Source organism: Haliotis cracherodii, unplaced genomic scaffold (assembly GCF_022045235.1).
Source record: "Haliotis cracherodii isolate W230 unplaced genomic scaffold, xgHalCrac1.p SCAF_1, whole genome shotgun sequence".
In the NCBI taxonomy this organism is placed as follows: domain Eukaryota; kingdom Metazoa; phylum Mollusca; class Gastropoda; order Lepetellida; family Haliotidae; genus Haliotis; species Haliotis cracherodii.
In genome coordinates this window covers 45,341,136-45,347,652 of record NW_027266264.1, presented here as the reverse complement: position 1 = coordinate 45,347,652, position 6,517 = coordinate 45,341,136, and positions in this window count along the sequence as shown.

Sequence of the window (6,517 nt, the reverse complement as noted above, 5' to 3'; positions counted from 1 at the left end):
CCCATTCCCCTACCAACCCAGGCCCCTCTTCAAACATTCTTTAGATCAGCAATTCCAATCCTAGCCACACAACTGTCCCCTCACCCTCCCTCCCCATTCCCCTACCAACCCAGGCCCCTCTTCCAACATTCTTTAGATCAGCAATTCCAATCCTAGCCACACAACTGTCCCCTCACCCTCCCTCCCCATTCCCCTACCAACCCAGGCCCCTCTTCCAACATTCTTTAGATCAGCAATTCCAATCCTAGCCACACAACTGTCCCCTCACCCTCCCTCCCCATTCCCCTACCAACCCAGGCCCCTCTTCAAACATTCTTTAGATCAGCAATTCCAATCCTAGCCACATAACTGTCCCCTCACCCTCCCTCCCCATTCCCCTACCAACCCAGGCCCCTCTTCCAACATTCTTTAGATCAGCAATTCCAATCCTAGCCACACAACTGCAAACTAAACCCTGAACACACAAAGCCAAAGCCCACTTATCAAAGAAACCACTCCTAGCCCAGAAAATACAGTCTCTTAGAGCAACAACCCCCAAACCAATTACCCCCCAAAAATTACACTCAAATATTAACAAAATCATCGAGTTCCTGTCGGCAGCTCTCCTCATCAAAAGTCCCACCCAAAAAAAACTCCACAACCTGGCCCTGGTGTCTAACCTCTATCAAAAACCCTATCAACACTTCCAAACAGCCATAAAAGCTCTAAAGTAAAAATCTAAACCAGCCCCAAACCCATCTTCCAAATCTGCCCCAAAACACCATTCAATTTGCTTAAATATCCCCACCTAACTTCTAACTCTGAACATGGTGTTTTTACAGTGGAATTGTAATGGACTTAAGGCCCTCATCGCCCTAAACAAAATTGTCCCCTATGTAATAGCTGTTCAAGAAACAAAATTATCTCCTAAAAAAGCCTTCAAATTGCCGGGCTATACATTCCTTCGGCAAGATAGAGCCAGACCCCCTCATGGAAGACTGGGCCTTTTCATTAAAAAAACCATCCACTTTGAAGAACTACCCATCCCTACTCCCAATCTAGAAGTCCTGGCGGCCATTATCACTATTAACGACACAAAAGTTACTGTAATAAACAGCTACCACACTAAGACCAAGCCGTTTAATCCAGAGGATTTAGAAATACTGTCAAAATTCATAGGCCCAAACACCCTTATTTTAGGTGATTTCAATGCACACCACCCACTGTGGGGCACCAAAAATTATCTTGATAAATTAGGAAAATTCATACTAGAATGGTTAGACAACACTAATCTCATATGCCTTAATGACAACAGAGCCACTAGATTTCCCTCCAGCCATCTTCAATCCCCTACAGCAGTTGACCTCTCCATCTCCACTCCCCATCTCTTTCATAAGCTCACCTGGGACCCTCACAGTGACACCCGGGGTAGTGATCACTATCCCATAAAAATATCCCTTAATATGCTTCCAAACCAGCCCCCCTCTGATCCCAACCCCACTTCAGACCACACTCAACAAACTAAATTTAGTTTCACTAAAGCTGACTGGCAGAAATTCACCACATTATGCAACAAAATAGACACCCACAACATACACAATACTGACACCGACATTTTCAATTCAAACCTTAGCAATACACTATACAACATAGCCATGAAATGCATACCCACAACCAAAACAAACCATACACACAACACAGTACCATGGTGGAGCTCTGAAATCATAGAATCTAGAAAACTCAGGAAAAAAGCATTAAACAAGGCAAAACATGATAAAACTAAACTTCATTTGGCCCACAAACAAAGAAATCTCACTAAGGAACTAATCAAGGCAGCCAAAAGAAATCACTGGCAAACATTTACATCAACCTTGAGGATGGGCAAACAAAATTCAAAAATACTATGGAAAAAACTTAAAGCAATAAAAGGCAATGGCAAGACCTTAAACACGCCCAAATTTCCCCTGCTTAAAACAGATAAATAAAAGGCTAATGCCATGGCTGCCCATCTTTCGGCCGTTAGCAGCTCCACCAACCACTCCAAACACATACCGGTACAAGACACCATAAACACTAAACCTACATACCAAAACAGTACCCCTCACTCACACCTCCCCATCAACAAACTCATTAACATTCATGAACTACAAACTGCATTAAAAAACAAAAACACAGCCCCAGCCACTGGATTAGACAACATTAGCTATAAAATTCTCAATCATGTCCCCATCAAAATTCAAAAATTACTACTAGAACTATTTAACCAAGTTTGGACCTCTGGCTACCTCCCCAAAACATGGAAAAATGCACTGGTGTGCCAGTTCTGAAACCAGGGAAACCCCCAAATGACCCAGACTCTTATCGCCCCATTTCACTCACGTCACATCTATGTAAAATCATGAAATCAATAATCAACAATAGACTAAAGCATAAAATCCAAAACAATAGCATGATCAAAGAGGACCAGAGCGGTTTCACAGTCAACAGACAGATATTAGACCACATTTTAAATTTAGAACATGATGTTAAGACAGCCCAAATACAAACCTCTAAACTCTAAAACCTACAATTTAGAACATATAACTCACTCGCCCCCAACCAACTCATACATCCTTGACCTCCCACCTCCCGAAACAGACACATCCTTAACCAAAACACTCAGTAAACATAACAAACTCACAAATCTAGAAAAAGGTACAATATCACTAAACTACATCCAAGACAACTGGCCGGAACACACACAGATCTACACAGATGCATCATATAATAGAAATAACAAAAAAACAGGGCTGGGTGTCAATACAACACAGAAATATCACTACTCAAATTATACCCATACAAACACAGCCGAGCTACTATCCATTCTCCAAGCATACCACCAAGCTGAAACATCAAACCACAACAAAATCATCATCATCTATGACTCACTAAACTCAATAAAACAAATTGCAGACACATACTCTAAAACCAGACCCGACCTAATCAAACAAATAGTAAATACTCACTCAAAACTCAAAATGGTAAATAAAACAATAACACTAGTATGGATACCCAGCCGTACAGGCATACCAGGCAACGAAATAGCAGACCAAACAGCAAAAACAGCAACAATTGATCAATCACCCACACTACAGTTCCACACAAGCAAAACCGAAACAAAAACATTAATAAAACACGCTATAAGACAACAAAGCTTTAACAACAACATCCAGAAATGCAAATCACAATGGATTAAAACACTGTTCACTAACCAAATCACTAAATGCAAGAACTACACAAACTCCATATTAGCAGATAAAATTATAAACAGAATTATAAACAGAATACAAAGCAATCAAATAAATTTAAACGAAACACTCCATAAACAAAACAGACATCCAAATCCAAACTGTATACACTGTAACACCACTGAAGACATAAACCACATATTCATAACATGTAGGAAATATAAACAACAACAACAATCACTATATAACTCTCTCCCGCCCAACTACAAAAACAATGTCACCATGTTATTCAAACCAAACAACCCAACTACCTATAAATAGCCACTTTCCTTAAGGATACAAACTTATTGGCAAAAATTTAGACTCTCCCAAACAAATTTATCTGACTGACTGACACTTGGAGATTTAACCTGCGCTTTCCGACAAGGTCTGGCATTCAGTGGTCGCAATGGTGGTGGGTGGTCGGGAGGCTGGTTCGGGAGACGACGATTTAAGGGGTTTAACGACCGCTTCTACCAAAGGTTATTTCGCAGTCGGGGTAGGTGGGGGTAATAACGAAAAATATGATTAGTAATAGGAGTAAACACCATACCCAGAAAACTTGTAAAGAGGGTGGGGGGTGGGGGGGTGGGCATAAACCTAGGTAGAGAGGTGGGGGGGGGGGGGGGAAAGAAATAAATTATCCTAACTATGTAGCTAATGTAAGTACTATAGAGCATAAGTAGGGGAGGAATAGCAGTTAGGCTGCTAATTAGTGATAAGGGGATATAGTAAAGAAAGAAAAAAGGTTGGTAAAAATCTAGGGTAAAAACCGAAAATTTGGGTGGGGGTGGGGATTAGACTGTGTTGGTTACTGTGTGCTAGCATTTCGCAGTGATTGACGACCTTGGCCTTAGTTGTTGGATGGATGAACGAGGTATAATTTAATTAGTATGGATACCGAGGTTCGAGCGCGCGGACGTCGTAGAAGACAATCAACACGAGAAATTTGGATCCCGATCCAAATAGGTAATGGTTTGTTTACATTTGGGTTGTATGGGATAAGTAAGTTTGTTTGGGAGGTTCTAAACGCATTTATGTTTGTAATGTACTGTAGAGATGATACAGGCGTGGTAAAGGTGGAAGGTGGTTGGGCGAAGGGCTATTTTAGGTTTCTATGTTTCTATGGGGAGTTGTCCTGATAACAGGTTATGTGCAAGGTTGAAGTCCTGTCTAGGGATAGGGAGCGGGCTGTCTTTAATAAAGTTTGCTGTGGTGTTTTGGACAAATTGGGGGGACATTTCTGGGCCCTGTTCTTGGGTTTCCCTGAGAAGTGATTTTAAGTCTTGTAAATTGTGGATTTTGTGTTCAAAGCGCACTCTTCCCAGGTACTGGACCATGGTGAAGGTTGTGCGATGGTGAGTACTTCTGTACAGATTGATTCCAGGGGCTTGTATAATAAAAGGTGTGGGCAGAAGATGTTGTTTATTTAGAATTTTTTCCGAGGAGGATGTGAGACAAAGATTGAACTGTTCATCAGTGTAATAAGAAGTGCCTATATGGGGGTGGGCTTCGGAGGTTGTGCTAGCCATACCTAGGTCCCTACCGGGTGAAGTTTGTGTCTCCGATGTGGAGCAGGGGGATGTGGGATGGGTTTTATGTCCTGGATGTCCATAGGGCCTATAGATAGATTGGTAATTTTTGCTGGAGAGGTCTGGCAAGTTTTTGCACAGACTGGGGGCTGGTGAAGGACGGGAGGTGGGGGGGTGGGGTGGGGTGGAGATAGCTGGGTTTGGGTGGCATTGTCCAGGAGAATGGGGTGGGAGGGGTGCTAATCCTTTTCCTCTTTTTGTCCTGTTTAAGTGTGGCATGAGGGGGATCCGGAGTAAACACAGGGCTGAGTAGGGCGATAAAGTAGGGCTGAGTTGGTTTGAGTCCAAGAGGGTGGTGACAAAATTGTTTACCATGTCCATATTGGTGGCTTGGGCGCTGGTAGCTGGGCTGGGGAGGTGAACAGGCGACGGGTGGAGAACAGGCGACAGCTGAGCTCTGTGGGTATCTTGATTCTGTCTTGGAGTCTGTCTTTGAGTGGGCTGATTTGGTAGACGAGTCTTGGGTCTTTTAGGCTGGTTGGCATCAAATACAATCGTGATTGATTTTTTGCCTGCCTGTAGATCGGCGTTGAGGGTATAGTTGGCAACCCTATAAGCAAGAAGTGGGAGGAGTACTCCTACTAGGTCCCTGGGTAGGGCATTGTTGATGTTCCTTGTACTATAAGTCATGTTGAAGACTGTTGTAAGGCGTACCACGTACGTACGACGATGGTTCGGGAGAGGGGATTTCTCTCCTCTTCCTCTTCTTTCTCCCGTGGCAATACTTTCGATTCGGATCGGGATCCAAATTCTCAGCGCGGACTGTCTTCTACGACGTCCGCACCCCAAAATCTCCCATATCCATACTAAATAATAAGATAGCCATTCAACCAGCCAACCGCTCAATGTCAAGGACAACACTCTCACTGCCACACACCCCGACACATAGTCCTTACCCACCCACCACCCACGCTAGCCCCCTGTTTATTAGCTTAGGTTACTTACTTCTATCCACTTAACCCTCTTCTTTTTTCCCCAGGCATTATTTATTTATTATCTTATTATTTACTTTCACATCAGCTTAACTGATACCTATCCTCTCTCTACCTCTCCTATTTATTTATACTCCCCTAGACCTTGATTAACGTGGGACTTTCTCAATCTCAGTTATGGCCTCTCACTGCCTCTTCAACACATACCGTTCTCTCTCCTACTTTATCCCCCTTCATTTACATTTTTTTGGGCTAGACGTTTATTATTATTCCCAATATTTATGATTTTATAAGACCCGTCTGCCCCGAGTGCGAAATAGCCAGAGGTTGAAGCGCTCGTAAAATCTCCAGTAGTATAGGTAATGGGGGTTCTGGACCACTTCCACTGGAGCCGGATTTATTACCTATACTGCTACTACAGGTAGCATTTTTTATGCCAAAATGACTATGCGATTTAACGATAGTCATGAGATTAAGTTAAATTGACTCTAGCTCACCAATACCTGGGGCCAATCATTGCTTTAGATGAGCCTAAATGGTAATAAAAATATTCTTCATTATTTTTATCAATAAAGCGATATTCAACATTTTTATTAAGTTCTTCGTTCATTTTACTAGGAGACCAGACTATATAACTACACTGGCTATAGTAAATTTTATTAATTATTAATTAATATTGATGTTTCGTTTAATACAACTCATGACTATCGTTGAATCGCATAGTCATTTTGGCATAAAAAATGCTACC